This window comes from Aethina tumida, chromosome 1, assembly GCF_024364675.1.
Source record: "Aethina tumida isolate Nest 87 chromosome 1, icAetTumi1.1, whole genome shotgun sequence".
In the NCBI taxonomy this organism is placed as follows: domain Eukaryota; kingdom Metazoa; phylum Arthropoda; class Insecta; order Coleoptera; family Nitidulidae; genus Aethina; species Aethina tumida.
In genome coordinates this window covers 53,380,069-53,397,340 of record NC_065435.1, presented here as the reverse complement: position 1 = coordinate 53,397,340, position 17,272 = coordinate 53,380,069, and the positions used below count along the sequence as shown (strand labels likewise).

The window sequence follows — 17,272 nt, the reverse complement described above, 5'->3', positions numbered from 1 at the left end:
ACAGCAGGTATTATAATGATATGAATTGACAAAAATTTCATTTAATGAAATAAATTATATCCCACTTGACCAGTTTTGTAACTCTTATTTATACTTTTGCCACCGTCTCAGTTTCATTTTTTTATGATTGTCAAGGAAATATATTTTAATGGTGACGAAACCAAGTCGAATATGCACTATTTATATGCGTATTTATTGTGCATTAACTAATTACATCATTGTGAATTAAAACAACGGGATAAAAAACATTTTTTTTTTTACATTTTTAAGATGTTTGCTTCCACCAAATGTAGAACTGAATTCCCACAAGACAATAAGTTACCACATTCACAGTTATCTAAAAAGAATAGTTTAGTAACGTATAAAACTTGTTCAAAATGTTTTACCGAAGCTAATAATTTCAAGTCGTGGGTGACAATATTTGCTGAATTGGTGATAGGTTTTTTCATCGTCAAAGTATTAATAAGCATTTCCACCTATAACAGCCAGCATTAAGTTGTGTTACATATTTAAACGTTAATTACCTGTTCAACTTCAATTGGGTGCAATTTATTTATTGGGGCTGTGTACAAAAATGATTTTAAATCGTTGGCCTGAAACATTTTTTTATATTATTATTGAACACAACATTTTATTATAGATAAATAGGATGCAATATAGTGTTTAAACCTCAGTTGCTGTTATCAATCGTCACTAATCATAACTCACCACATTTGTTAATTTATGACAGGAAATCATGTATATACTACAAATAAATAAAAAATAATTTCTCCTGGTCATATTAATTTGGTCAGTTTGTGTTGGTTCGGTGTCCTCAAGAAAGGAAATCGCTTGCGCCAAAAAATATGACAAACTATAGGCATAAAATAACATAGGTAATAGAATACTGATCCACTTGTTAATTTGCATGTTTCTATTGAAACTGTCAACAATACAAAGATGCCATCTCCGTAATCTTTTAAATTCTTTAAGGAAATGACTATCGAGATCTTGTAACTTATTGGATTTCATTCTTCTTGTGATCGATTCTTTTAATTTGTCACAGCACTTTGTTATCATCATGTAATATAATATTTTTTCCATAAAAATATATAGATAGAGGGGTAATTGCAAGAAAGTTAAGGCGTATTTAATGAGAACTCTGAATAATATCTTGTAATTGTAGTCATCATTAAATATGATAATCCAAGATGTAAATTCCCCAAATGTAAAAATAAAGCAATAAATAGAAGCCGTATAATGAAGTATATACATTAAATTAATTTTCTTATTAAATATTCTCCAAACATAATTGTAGATCTTAGACTTTCCAAACAGGTAAACTAGCATGTTCATTTCATTTACTTTATTTTGGTAATGCTTGAAATTAAATGCAATTACCCACATAAAACATACCGCACCGATATCCTCTGAAGTTGCAACAACTTGATATATGTTGGAGTGACTGTCCAGTTTTTCAATTAATATATTGATAATGCCTAAGAGGGTAAACAATATTGAGAAAAACATTCCTGAAAAATATATCGTTGGACTGAAATGAAATCCTGGTCTACCAGGGTTTTTGGAGTGTGGACAAGAAACATCTGCAAACGATACTGAATAAGATCCAAATTCATAAAGCAGTCTTAAGATGCAAATCAGGCAATTTTTAGGAACCATAGTTCCGATGAAAATCAATTACTATAATTATTTTAAACATCTAACTAGAATTAATTTGTAAAGTAGTACAATGTTTGAGGACAGCAAATATATTTAACAAACATGTGATTGTACTTATAGATAATAAAGTAATTAGGACAAATTAAAAAATCAATAAAAGCTACTTAACTGAAAATTATTATTAATTGAAAAGATCTCTATAAAATATATCCTGAAAATGAATTTGGGGCAATTACAAAATTACTTTTATATATTAGAGACTTATATTTAATTAAAAAAAATAAATTAATACAATATGAGTAGACAAATTGAAGTTCAGTAATTAGATAAAGTAATATACATATTCTTGACCTCAAAGAATACATTCTTTCAAAATTGATTTTGCATAATGTGATGTCAAACTTACATACAAAAAAATTAGGGAACTTCCTTGAAATTGAAGTTTCTCCAACACCCCTGTAGTAAAGTTTTTATATCATTCAAACCTATTTTGTTAGACATAAAGTTATATAACTGTACAAAATTTCATTATTCTACATTTGTTAGTTTCCGAGATATATCGTGATAACTACATTCAGTAACTAACCTCTTTCTTAGGGAGCATTTTGAGGTATAGGTAAATATTGTTGAATGCGCCTATTATGGGGGGATACTAATATTAATATAAAAGATTTTTTTATGCCTTGTAATTCTTATTTATAAAAATGTGAATTATTTAACTACTAGTGTATGTACTTACAACATTCATCAGCTCCGTAAATACAGTCAAAATGATACCATTAAAAATAACAGTAAAGATGTGTCTCACTACTAAAATATATTCCAAATTTGTAAATTCGATATTAGGAAATATGATTATTATCATTCCAGTAATCCAGGTAGCAGCAAAAGCATCTAATATTAGATGAGAAGCTAAACTATTTTTTCTAATATGAGTGCTCCGAAGAAAGTTGTCAACTGTCCTCAAGTACAAAATTTTTATATACACTAGATGACTTTGAAATTTAACGTCTTCCCATTGGGAAGAGTTCTGACACCTATCAGTAATAAGGGTTTTCAAATGGTCAAATAAAGATAAAAATATGACATAGTAAATTCGGTTTTCTATTGTGTAATAACACAAGCTAATATACACAAAAATCGCCATGTGAAAATTTATAATTTTAACAATTTCGTATATTCCAACATCTCCAAGTATCATCAGCCCAATTGACAAAACATTAACCAATACAGTGCTAACAATGATGACATTTGACCAAATAACAACTATATCCAATTTTTGAAAATAAACAGTCCTTGACATACGTTTTACAATTTCCGTAAGCTGAATCATTTCCTTGAACTCACAGTAACGCTTCTTCCAACGCAAATTCATGGTGAACATTAAGGCAATTCCAAAATACATATTGAGTATTTCCATCAGATAAATGATGATTTTATACGTGAACTGATTATTAATTACCATCACTGTTTCTATGAAACCAGTGATGAAAAATAAAATACAAAATGCGAAACCAAAAATTCTTTGTCTTGTTGACGTTTTAAAAATTATTTCACCATTATTTGCATGATGACGACGCAGTGCAAGAAACTGAGTAGAAAAACAAGTTAATTTTAACAATAATTTAAATTTGCAAGCAATGCATGAATAATCGTATTCCATGACTGTACAGTAAGGCATTCAAATTCGAACTTAATTAGTTAAGTTCAAAGCAATTATTTACTGATCCAATCTCACTTTTGTTTGATTTACTTGAGCAAACATGTACATGTAAACATACAAAAAAGCAATAAAGCGTATACTTACTGTTTCCGCAGTTGTTCTGTAAGTCTGCAGCATGCCAACATTGGCAACCGGATAGCAAAGAAACCTTGTGACGAATATGATCTCCAAATAACTCAACTCGTAATTTTTAGCAAAATAGAAGAAGATGAAGAACCAAAGGTAGAAGATAATAGCAAGGCTGTAAAAAATCACGAATCCCAGAAATATATGTTTGCGGAAGCCGGCGTTCCTGAGAAAGCTGTTGGTTATTCTCAAATAAGTTCTTTGGATTTTCACAATTTCCCTTTGAAAGTCTCCACTTGCCCTCTCGACTTTAGGTTTTTTCGTCTGTGCAATTATTTTGTTTTGTAAACTGTCAAATGTGCACTTGAAAATTTCGTTGTACATTAAATTTTCTAAATTGATTTCCATTACACAAACCCCAGTGAATGGTACAAATAGAAAATCGACTGTTTTTACAAACATGTATGTTGACGAGGTCTCGTTAATAATTAGTGCTATGATACTAAAAATGGTGAGCATTGTTACCATCCATATTATAATATAAAAGGCAATTCGTAATTTTTTTATGTCACTTCGCCAGAATTTAGTGTCTCTAGATAAATGCAGTAGACTATAAAATTCTAATAGTTCTCTCCTTCGATTTGGCCAACTAATATTCATTGCCGAAATGAAAATAATTCCATACCAAGCCCATCCCAAATCTATAATATACATTACAGCTTTATAACTCCAAAGATTGTTGTAAATGTAGTTGAATTCTAAGACACATGTGATACACAAAATTAAACATAATAGTAAATTTATAATCCTCTTCGCTTTGGACGATTTTATGCCATGTAGTTTGTTGGTATTCTTGTGTTCGTGATTTATGTTGAAGAAATGAGAACCAAAGGAGCTTGCTCGTATTAATAGTTTGAAATAACACACAAAACACCTAATTTCTGGCATTATTGAAATTAGAATGGAGACTACACAGTAATTCACACCTTTTATTATTTATATAAGGTATCATTAATGTCAATAAAAATTAGTAAGTAAATAACATTAATGTTTGTAAACTTTGTTGTATTTAAATATACATTAAATATATAACATAACAGATGTTTCTTCAATTATAGACAGTCATTGTAATATATAATGTAATTAGTACAACATTCATTAAATCATACTATAATTTTGCTATTCTATTTTTCAAAACATCACTTCAAAATCTGTGTTCCGATTAAAATTATAATAAATGGTCATTTATGGAAGATATATAAAATTTTAAAGAAACAACTAAGCACAAAAAATATATGTATATTTATACAACTAAATTTATTTTTAGTTCTATGATAAAAAAATTTAAGTTGTTGAATGTGATGGTATCTAAGAACAACATTGTAAGGTAATGCGATGACTAGCAGATTAATAAATTTTGTTTTGTTATAAATCTAGCAAGTTTTGTAAAAAGTTGTAATGTTAAAGCTATGGTAACGATAAATCATTATAAAATAATTCAAGCTATGAAACACATCCAAATATGAGCTCCGATAAAATGATGGGAAAGGTAAGAAATATTAATGTTTTATTAGAGTCTAAGTACCTAACATTATATTCCCTTAGATACTAGGATAGGATTTCTCTACATTCATGCGAAGAATAATTGAATTTTGGAAACCGAAAGGCAATATGTGCTCCGATGAATATTGTCTAGAGTAGAACACCGACACAAGATATATTTTAGATTTAATAGACCAGCACGACCATACTACGATAGGATTTCCCTACATTCATGCGAAGAATAATTGAATTTTGAAAACCGAAAGGCAATATGTGCTCCGATGAACATTGTCTAGAGTAGAACACCGATACAAGACATATTTAAGATTTAACAGTCCAGCACGACCATACTACGATAGGATTTCCCTACATTCATGAGAAGAATAATTGAATTTTGGAAACCGAAAGGCAATATGTGCTCCGATGAAGATTGTCTCAGCAAAGATCAAAATTACATTTATATAAAGGTATAGTGATCTCTATTACTAGCTTGTAAACAAGCCGACCTTACTTTGTCACTATAGAACTATAAATCATTTAAAAATATTTCGAACAACCCGACACATGGAAATATATGCTCCGTTTAAACATCGTCATTCACAGAATAAGTAAGAAAGACTGGAATTCTGTAAGAAGAGCAAAGTCTGTGAAGTATTGAAGACTTGGCTACAAAATCAAATTTTGTGCTTCGAATCTGTACACCAATGAAAATTGCAGTGTTTCACTCACAGAAGTAAGAAAGAATGGAAGTCACCAAGAAAAGTGAAGTCCAAAAGATATTATATAGAAGTGCGGTAGAACGAACAAATTATACGCCTCTAGAACTTCTATTGGGTTCACATATAAGCGAGAAATATATAGTATATTGGAGACCAACGTAATGAAATTGCGATCTTCAAAATCTTTGTACCAAGGTATGTTGATATAGATATATTTTATTACCTTGGAAACACTGAACAACATAGTTGGCATGTTTATTAGAAATCTAGTAGCACATCTTTTGTCAATATTGTTTGTTGCTACTATAGAAACGAGAAAACATTTAAGATACTTCGACGGATGCAACACAACTGAATCAGTATTCCGACAACCACTGCAAGGTGAACATCATGAACAGAAATATATAAGAATGATTGAAGTTATACAAGAAGTCATAGTGGTGTTCATATTGAAGAAGTATTGAAGCCATTCACAATACGGAAGATCCTACCTAATGGTCGAAGCACTTTTAACCAAGGTATCGTTATGGATGTTATTAGCTTTTTAAACATTGAACAATCTCTAAACTTTTATTGAGAATATAGTAACAAATCATTTGATATTTGATGTGGTTGCTATAGAAAAGTGAAATCATTTGAAGATTTTTCGTTCAGTGAGATACACACACAAATCTGGGCTCCAATAACTCAGTGTGTTTCCACTCCAATAGATGTTGTATTGCACTTCGCATAAGTAAGACATCATGAAGAAATAGAGAAGTATTTGTTCCACTCACGGTAGAAGCAAGAAAGATTGGAGATCCACAAGAAAAGCGAAGGCCAAAAGTCTAATAGAGAAATGCGGTACAACGGAAAATGTGCCCCTTGAGTGGAACTCTTCACCTATAAGCAAGATATTTTTTAGACTAGTCTGATGAAATTCCGAACCTCAGAATCTTTATACCAAGGTATTATAGATCCATTTTATTACCTTATAAACAGTGAACAAGATAGTTGGCACTGTTTTATTGAAAATCTAGTAGTATATCTTTTTTCAATGTTGTGTTGCTACCATAGAAACGAGAAAACAAAAACAAGATACTTCGACGCATGCATCATAACTGAATCATTACTCCGGCAAGCATTGAACAGTGAACATCATAAAACTAAGAATGAACTTATACAAATATGCGAAGTGGTTCAGAAAAGTGAAATCTGAAGATTGGAGTCATACAAGGAAATCTATGCTTCAATACAAGTTGTATTGAATCAGTGCAGGAGTAAGGAAGTTACAACCAAGTGTGACATCCTCGAATAAGTCTGATCTACTGTTGAAATTAACCCGAGCTTCATGCAAAGCAGAAGTACACAAGAAAATGACATAAAATGTATATGAACATGAAAATTGTTCATATACCACCAGCAAAAGAAAGCAGTTCCATAATAATAAAGGTAATTATGTAAATATTATAGCATACATTTTTTAAATAATTTTTTTTTAATTAGAAAGAACAATCTCAAACAACATAGGAGCAAATTAATATGTGCACCCCAATAAAAAGAAGTTTCTTCATTGGAAACAAGATGTGCTGCCCCAATAATTATGAATCCTGACTGGCCAATCCAACAATCATCTAAAGGTAAGTCCTTTTCTGAAGTCGTATCTTTTCAATGATTCTATTTGTTTTTTTGTAAACAGTTAATTATTGCCGCTTGTCCAGAAACAAAATACAACATTTGGAGATATATGTATTCATAAAATTGAAATTTGGATCATCAAAATAGCTTCAGAGAAAACAAACATATGATACATAGTTATACATAATTTGTTTGTTCTTTTCTTTAAAGTTATTTGGATGGTCCAAATTCCAGTAATTATTTCGGTTTATTTATTGTAACCTACTAGCATGGTTATACTATCAAATTTTATAATTTTCAAAAAGCTGAGAACAATGTTTCGCGTTTAAACTTTTTGGGACCGGTACACGAAATTCAATATTCCAGTAACTATTTGAAAGTTTTCCATTTTTTATAATTTTGTTATTGAGAACAGTAATCTACAATAACTATATTTTCCAAATTCCAGTACTTTATATTTTTCAAAACTGTAATCGATAAGAGCAATCATATTGTCAAAATTCTAGTAAGATAGCCACTTTTCACTAATGGCTATTACTTAACCGAGGGTCAAAGTGGATATGAACATCTAATCTAGAATAGAAGCTAAAAACCTACTATTTTGATCAAATTTTTAATATTGTCGCATGATTTTAACTATATATAATATATTTATTATTAACATAAATAAAATTCAACCAAATTCCAGTAATTATTTAAAGATTACCATTTCTTACAAATGGTATATCGCACAGGAGGGGGGATATTTCATAATTTTATTTTATAGAAGCCTTTTATTCCTCTGGAGTTTAAAATTTTATTTAAATACATATACAATTTTCTTTGTGTCAGTAAATGTCATGAAAATCCACATATTTTTAAATTTATACTACTCTTACATATGGTATAAATTCAAGTAATTAATATATTAACTCATTATTGGACATCACAATATGCTATACATTAGGATATTATCTTCAAACATCAAATTATATTATCTTTTTATATTTTTATATTTATAATCTATTAAGAATGTTTTACAATAGTATTTACTGTTTTATTCGTTCATTTTTTAGATTATTACTAAAATTAAAATCAAATTGTCTAAATTCCAGTGGTTCTTTACAAGATATCCATTTTATACAAATGGAATCTTATTTTTATCAGCGGCAGTCACAATAAGGTACACTAACGAAGGTGTAGTGGAATGACGGTGAAAAAAGTACGAAGCATATCAAACTGCAAAAAAGACATTGACAATTTTAATTACATTAACTTATACACAAAATACACTATTGTATATTCAATTATTTTATACATTTGTTTTATAAACTACTATATATTATATTGTTTAGATCACATATATAATGAATAGAATTAACTAAATTCCAGTGATGAAATAACAGACGTAAAATAATAACAACAGTCACTGCGTTATCTTATACATATATATATATAATAAAATTAACTAAATTCCAGTGATTCTAGACACCAATTTTTACATGTGGAATATCGAATACTTATTAGTGGGGAATCATAGCATTATTATAGCCAAACAACAAAATTTGCGTTATACTATAATGAGATGATTAAATATTCCAGTGATTAATTTTTTTTCAAATGGTATGTATATCGAATTAACATCTAAATAAGTAGGGACAATCTTATATGTTAGACGATCACAATAACATGCAAATACACTCGTTTAATACGTGTAGTAGAATGACGGTGAAAATAGTGGAAAATACGGAATATGTAAAATTCTATAAGACATAAAGCTTTAATTACATTTTTATATGATTGAACATATACACAACCACCTAGCACTCAAACGACTTTACTATTAACACATTTACATTTTTACTATTTTATACATTTGTTTTATGTACGACTTGAATCACTTAGGATTAACATAAATAACTAAATCCCAGTGATTTTAACATCTAATATCGAATAACATTAGTGGAAATCATGACAATTTGTTATGAGTTTTATACCACGACAAAATAATTAAAGGACGGAAAGTAATAACAACAGTCACTGCCTTATCCTATGAGACGAATTAAAATGAACTATATATTATAGATGGGGACCATTTTGGGTTTTACGACTGACAATCGCTTATCTTTTTATTAGCGGCAGTCAGAATTTAGTACTAGTACACTCGTAAAAAATGTGCATAAACTATGACACTGACAATTTTACATTTTATATATTTTTTAATTATATTTTTTAATAAATACACAGAACATAATAGCACTCAAACGACTCCTGATTTACACATTTCCTTTATTCGCTACTGTACTATATGGATCAAATAAAATAAGAACAGAATTGACTAAATTCCAGTGATTATTACAATTAAATAACGGACGTAAAATAATCAACAGTCACTGTCGTATCCTAAAGAGACGAATAAAATTAAGTAAATGCCAGTGATTCATTTTTAACAAATGGTATGTATATCGAATAAACAACGGATTATTGAGGACCATCACATGTTTTATGACTGGTATTTCGCTTATTCTTATCAGCGGCAGCCACCATAAGGTACAAGTACACTTATTATTTAATACTTGTAGTGTGGAATGACTGAAAAAAAAATGGAAAAAATATTAGCCGTACAAGATGACATTGATAATTTTACATTACATTTTTATTTGGTTCAACTTATACAGAACCTAAAGATTTTATCTATTTACTATTTTATACATTTGTTTTACACACTACACTACTAAATCTAGATTACTTATTCTATGAACAGAATTAACTAAATTCCAGTAATTCTAACAACTAATCCATGTATTTATTTCAATTAAATAACGGACTCAATGTAATAACAAACACTGCCTTATTCTATTATGACTAAATTCCAGTGATCCATTTTTAGCAAATAGTATGTATATATTGGTGGGACCATTTTAAATATACATTTTCCCAGGATTCCATCATATTACATACTTTTATAAAAGTGGTATTAAGGTATGAATCGGTAGATCTGTATCACATGTTAAACTTATACAAAACACACACACTTATCTAAATTCCAGTGATTTTAAGAATTTCCATTTGTTACAAATGGTACGGCGTTAATGGGGAATCATATTATATATATTTTCAACTAATAATAGGCTATTTTTTTTAAACAGTCACAATATGGTAAAAATACTTAATTACTAGAAAGACGGTGAACCAAAAGTACAAATTTGCAGTAGTGTATGACAAATCACAATTTCAACGACACTCAAACGATTTAATATTTTTGAACTATTTAATTTTGTGTACTGGATCAAAGTATACGCTTAACTAAATTCCAGTGATTTCTAAACATTAATTAATTTTTTTTTTATAAATAATATATATATAAGGGAAGGAATACCATGACATTACTGCATACAAAGAAAATACGACTTGACGGTTTTGATACAAATAATAAAATAACTAACGGACGTAAAATACAGTCACAGCCTTATTCCTACCAAGAGACATCACTTTTATAGATGCCATCAATTTAATGCGCTATAACGACTAATATACATTTTATACACATGAACTATTTACACTGTGCTATTTATTTCGAGGCTTGCATTTCCTTAACTCATTACATATTGATACACTTTTATACATCCCTGTTTATATTTATTTAGTATATTTGATTTAATGCAGTAGAATGTGTTCATCATTTATTATATATTATATTTACTCTTGAAATACACCTTACACTAACTAAAAATCTAGCATTAACTAGAGCTCATATTTCCTTAGCTAAATATCTAACAACAACAAAATACATCCAGACAATGTAAACCCATCAGAATGTATAACATCATAAAGAACCCACACATACACTCAGATTTTCGACCTTGGTGATATCACTTTTATACAATATCACCTATTTTATATCCTTTGAACTATTTACTATATTATACTATTTATACCGATCCGATTATTTTATTCCATAGAACCCACACATACATGAATCCATATACAATAACCTTATACTACGACCTGCTTAGTGGTATCGCTTTTATATTGATATCACTAATTTTATCTTCACTGAAGCTATTTTATATTATACAGTATATTTCAATTTATACAATATATTTATACATTATTGCCGCTTTTCCAAGGATCTATGATCACATTATAAGGTACGTTCAACCTATAGTTGATGTAGATTCACTATTAAGGCTCTTATATTTGTTGCTTATAATACATTTCACATTTCCATGCATATTACATATAATAAATTGGTATATTGATTTCCGGCTCGCACTTCCTAACATGTTAATATTAATATAGCATAATTTGGTAGTCGTAAATATAGTTACATTTCTTCAAAAAAAAAAAAATATATTCATATTTGCCACTAAAATGTAATAACACAACGACCTTTATCAGTTTCTCATAGATGTCCCCATCCAATTCCATCTTTGGTGAAGTGTCTTATTGATGTGGTTTTCAACACTTCATGGGGGCTTCTATGGAACAAACATTCAGACATATCCCCTCCATCGGTTGTTGTTAAAAAGCATTGCGGTGAAAAATATGAAACAAAAATATTGTTTCCACATAACGTAATTATAAATGATAAAAAATAACCAGCGCTAATAGGACAAGTTCGACATTGTTTTTTATCTAATAATTAAATATTGTTGGAGACCATTGTTAATTAAATAGAATATGTTGTTCCTATTTATATTGTTTTATTTCCTTATTTCACATTTCTGATGATGGTAGTATGTAATTTGACTAATAAAATAATTAATAAAATCATTTTCTATAAGTTGGTATTATTATTTGTATATTTAATAAGATTTTACACATGGTAACTGTAAGAAAATTGATATAAAAGCAGATTAAAGAATGAAGGTAAGTAATAAATTAAATATTTATTATTTGATTTATCTTTCTGTACCAACCACTTACCATATTTTTATTTAATATTTATATATATAATTTTTATTTTCTAATTTGATATTTTCCTCAAGGTAAGTAAGTCATATATTTTTTAATATACTTATTCTAAAAACAAATGTAATAATTGTTTTTAACTGCCAATTAATATGCATTATCCCCCGGAATTTTATTCTCTTAAATTTTCGAGGGAGTTTAAGTCAGGTGATTATTAGCTTCAACTTATCCGAAAATTTTAATCACAACTCACTGAAAAAACAAAAATATAATAGAGTAACAGGAAACGAGATAAAAAATTCAATCCATCTATAAAAGCTGTTCCAAATTGTTCCCATTGATTTGAATGAAAGCTTTGGCCCGCGGAATCCAAATTTAGTTTTTTTTTAATCTTCTATACAGGGTGTTTCGCAACGTATCCAACAAATTTTAACCACATACTCACTGTTGCATAAGTGGTCGATTTATCATATATGTAAATTTTTTATAAGATAGTATTATTTACACTAAAAAATAATATAAAATATATATCTCATTTAGGTGCGTGTAAATTAATTAAATACTTTATATGTTATACTTATTAAATATTTAATTTTTCCTCAAAGTAGGTTAATAATATATATATATATATATATATATATATATATATATATATATATATATAATAATTTTTCCTTGCATTCTTGTTTTGACAACAATATTGGAAGAATAAAGTTGTGAACACAACATATGTGGCACAGTGGTGCGAACAAAATTCGACACTTGGATCAACTAATAAAACAAGAAATCGTAAAGTTTCGGCACACCAAAGGAAAAGCCATTACATCGGTGGGATTAAAATTTCTACCCCACGCAAATATAATTTTCTGCCTGTCAATTTGATTGTTTTAATTTCGCCAACAATGCGACTACCTAAATATATAATTGCGAAATTAAAGTTTTCAATTGGATTTAGAGAACGCGGCGTACATAAATAAATTAGTGTCGTCAGTATATCTAATAACATCGTGCCCTGCGAAGCTGCACGGTCATTGTAAACGAAGACCCGTACAAAAATGGAACTAATTTGACGTTTGTGTGGATTAAAAGTCGTATTATTTTTTTAACATTGCAACATCGTCTCATTGCAACTATATCGTTACGGTCCGAGTTTTGTGTTGCCGCACTTCTCGACAACATTAGAATAATAGCTACGATTTGCGGCACATCCGCCTCTCGGATTGAGAACGTGTACCGTAGGCTTTTCTGGTAGTTTTTAGCATCACGATCGATATGTATTACTCCAGTTCGCCGATCCGACCAATCCACTATATCCATTTGATTTATACGACCACCGTTCCTTTACAGGACGGTAATAATGGTTCGATGTGCACGCCCGATCTCCTCCACCGTCCAGTAATGTATTTAGGAGCGAAAGTGGATTAGCATTTATTTGATTTGCTCACACCGGCTTAATAGACCAATTACACGCATAACTGGCAATTGTGATTTGTTATTAGAATGCTGTAACACAGTCGCATGCATTCGAGAATTTACAATGTTGCATATTAACTCTTCATATTCGGAGAGATGCCGAACTGATCGACCGCATCTTGGATGGAATTGAAATTGGACGAATAGAAAAAAAACCATAAGAGTAAATATTTTTTCTAGTACGTTCCTGGTTGGGTCTAATGTAAGTCGATAGTGTTTCATGATGCAATTGAATGTCAAAGTCGGACGATATAAATTATCAACGAGGTAAACAAATATTATAAAAGCTCTGAGATCACGCAAACTCACTTGCGTTTAACCGTATTACAAATGCTACATTAATATAATTTGTAATTGTTTTTCAGTAACTGAGGCAATGCCATTTATGTCTTGTTTCTCGTAATTAACTGGGCAAGTTGCCCAACAAATGGTAACAAGGAATGAATGCCGTTGTGAATTGTTGTTGTTGTTTAGATGGATGTATTTATGGCTAAAGCTTTTAGAGCCATGTACAGTTGATATTTACCATGTTATTTAATTAAACCTTAAAATTTAAAAAAAATAGTATTATTTAGTTCTCTCAATTTAGTACATTTTCATCCAGCAGGTTAGGTATGCTTGTGAGATAGATTGTCCCTTTGGAGTCTAAACTATGTGTTTTAAAAAATAAAGATTTGTCTTGATGCACATTGTCCTAATCTATGATTACATCATAAGAAATTCACTATAGTTGGACGGGGGAATAGTATTTCCATTATCTCCTCAAATGAATCACTGCTTCACTTGATGAGGTAATGAAGTGAATCACTTTTTCCACACCACTATGTAGTTGATAAAAAAAAAAATATTCAAAAAGTATTCATTCATATTATCTTTTATTTTATTTTATTTTTATAATAAATTATATTTAAACATAAGTTTTTTTAACAGAGATTTGATATTTTGAAACAATTTTGAAAATTTTGTTATTTTTATGTACTAAAAAAAATTGTAAAAAAGAAAAGAAAATATTATATTACAGTTCCCTTAAAAAAATACACAAAATAGAATATCAATATTAGATACATATTTCATATATTTTGATTTTAACTGATTACAATGTCATAATTCCATATGGTTTTACTTTAAAAAAGTTTTAATATTTACTTTAAACTAACGTTTTAAATTAAAATTTTTTAATGTTGTAATGTAACGTGAATTAGTGTATTCAAATGTTAATTCGTGCAAACTTACTTTATGAGTTCAAAAACCAGCTTAAAGTAACGGAAGTGGCGTGTGGCATTCGCAATGCGTTTAGACAAGAAACGGTAAAGAAGGTAATTTTTGTTTCGGGTTAAAAATGGCAATGAGTGTGTTAAAGATGAATAACAACGTTCTGGAACCAGTACTAACCAAGAAATTAAGCAATATTTCGTGAAAAATCCTAGTATACCACGTTTATAAGGAGGTCATTAAATTAGAAAGAAGCTTCATGCAATAAATTTCATCAAAATCATTAATTAAGGATAACAAAATTAGGCGATTGGCAATTGCCAATTCTCTTCTTGCACGCAACGCAATCAGGCTTTCATTAATATTTTGTTACATGCGGTGAAAAATTGGTCGGTTTCGACAATAATTGTCTGTGGAACAATACTTGAAAATCGTCGTAACCCAAGATTTTTATGAGTGCATGTTATATTTGACTGCTTATCAAAAGGCTAAGCTATCAATGCTACTGTTTACTGCTTGCAAATTGACCATACTGTGTGAATCTCTTGAAAATACCTTGCTTCTAATTTTCTTCTCATAAATTTTCCAGGGGGTTTATGTCAGGGCATTCTAAAAGTTCAGTTTTATTATTCTTTAACAATTCTTTAATCAATTTGATTAAATTAGTATGTTTTCGGTGGTCATCGTGTTGGAGGAAAAATTTTGGTGGCATATTCCACTTTGCGAAAATGAACATTGTCATACCATTATAGTTCATACGCATAATCCCTTCGACGCGATGAATTCATATAGTGATCAAAAAAACAACTCCATGTTACCACCACGTGATGAATTTAGTCTTTCATTTTTAGGACGTCTTATAAATATATTATCAGTTTTAAACATATGAAACTTTTTACTCTTCACTAAATAGAACTCCTTTCCAATTCTGGCAGTGACCTAACTATAAAACTGAATGATTTCAAACTGGCTAATTTTATGAATTAAAACATAAGATACAGTTCCAGTAAAACATACTTGAAAAGTTGATAAATTTTTGTCATCCGGCATTCAAATCACATAGATTAGTCCGAGAAAACAAAAACATCCACCATTTACATAATAAATAATAAAGAAAAATCAATGAAAACAGTCGAAATCAAAATCCCTTAAATCTGCAAGATTCCTTGTGATTCCTGAAAACGACTGGTACGTCTTTAACCTATTTAATTTATTTGCACTTAATTTAAATATATTAGTAAAAACTATATTTTAAATAATAAAATTAAATTTATACATTTATTGATCTAAATTAATTAAATGTCTTTTTAATAGTCTACCAATAAATTAAATATAATTTGTAACATATTTAGTTGCCACCAAGGATACATCTAGTGTCCCTAGTGTTCTAAACCAATTATACTAATACTCTTAAATATCAAATATTCGTTCAAAGTTTGTGGTAGAATTAATGAATCATGTGCAGACATTATCCCAGAACACTTGACAAAGAAAAACATGGTGGAAGTAAATAAATTTTGGGTATTAAATGCATTAGTACAAATACATGCATTAATCTAAACACAGAATTATGAATATGTATATTTTTTTATGAAATTTGGTATATTCCCCCATGGCTAACCCCATAGGTTTTGGTTTTGGACCAAAAAAGTGACATTTTGTTTATATGTACATATTTTTATACTATACAATTGAAAAAAAGTTGAACAAAAAATTCAAATTTTATAAGGGTTTCGCTTATGTTAAGTTTTGACAATTGGTTTAAGTGACAAAAATATAAATTTTACACTCCCATAAAACAAACCTGTAATTTTTACTTACATGACATGTTGATAAATTTTAATACGTATCATTAAAATCACTTGAATTATTCAGCGAAAACATAATGTGCCCAACCGACATATTTACATAATAAATACACCAGAAAAATTGTTGAAAACAGGCAAAAAATCAAAGTCGTTTCAGAATTCGTTTGGAGGACGGACATCTTTGACCAATCAGAATGTAGCTAATATAGCTTAATTTTAAAATTCACAGCCAACCATAAAAATGTGTTTCCAACTTAATTATTATTAATTTATTTGTTTGAATTATGAACACTGACATACACAAAAGGACAAAATAGCAATTGCTATCGTTGTTGTAATACAATTATAATAATCCCGCCATGTCTCAAAATGAAATTCCTAACCTAATAAACAATCCAAATAAAACGTACCTGAAATGTGTTTCAACTCTGAGTTGAAATCAACGAAATCAGTCAGTGGAAATGTGAAACACGCACCCGACACATTTACATAATAAATACAACGGAAAAGTCAGCGAAAACCGAAGACCGAAGATTCGCAGACGCATCAACATACGTTGA

The 17,272-nt window shown here is 29.3% G+C and overlaps 2 long non-coding RNA genes across 3 annotated transcripts in view; one reads left to right on the top strand and one right to left on the bottom strand.

Annotated features, from left to right (window-relative positions):
- Positions 1-203: 203 nt before the first annotated feature.
- LOC126264309 (uncharacterized) overlaps positions 204-17,272 on the bottom strand; it is a 51,775-nt gene continuing 34,706 nt past the window's right edge. The window contains exons 1-4 of one of the 2 annotated variants that reach the window (XR_007547066.1): positions 17,123-17,252; positions 525-593; positions 387-476; positions 204-337 (exon numbers count right to left, since the gene is read on the bottom strand). This is a non-coding gene — a long non-coding RNA (uncharacterized LOC126264309). Of the gene's footprint in view, positions 338-386; positions 477-524; positions 594-17,122; positions 17,253-17,272 lie in introns of those variants that run through there. The other variant, XR_007547067.1, reaches the window with a different exon arrangement.
- LOC109594651 (uncharacterized) lies at positions 5,877-12,000 on the top strand. The gene is made up of 3 exons (XR_002191244.2): positions 5,877-7,140; positions 7,195-7,328; positions 7,388-12,000. It is a non-coding gene; the product is annotated as an uncharacterized LOC109594651 (long non-coding RNA).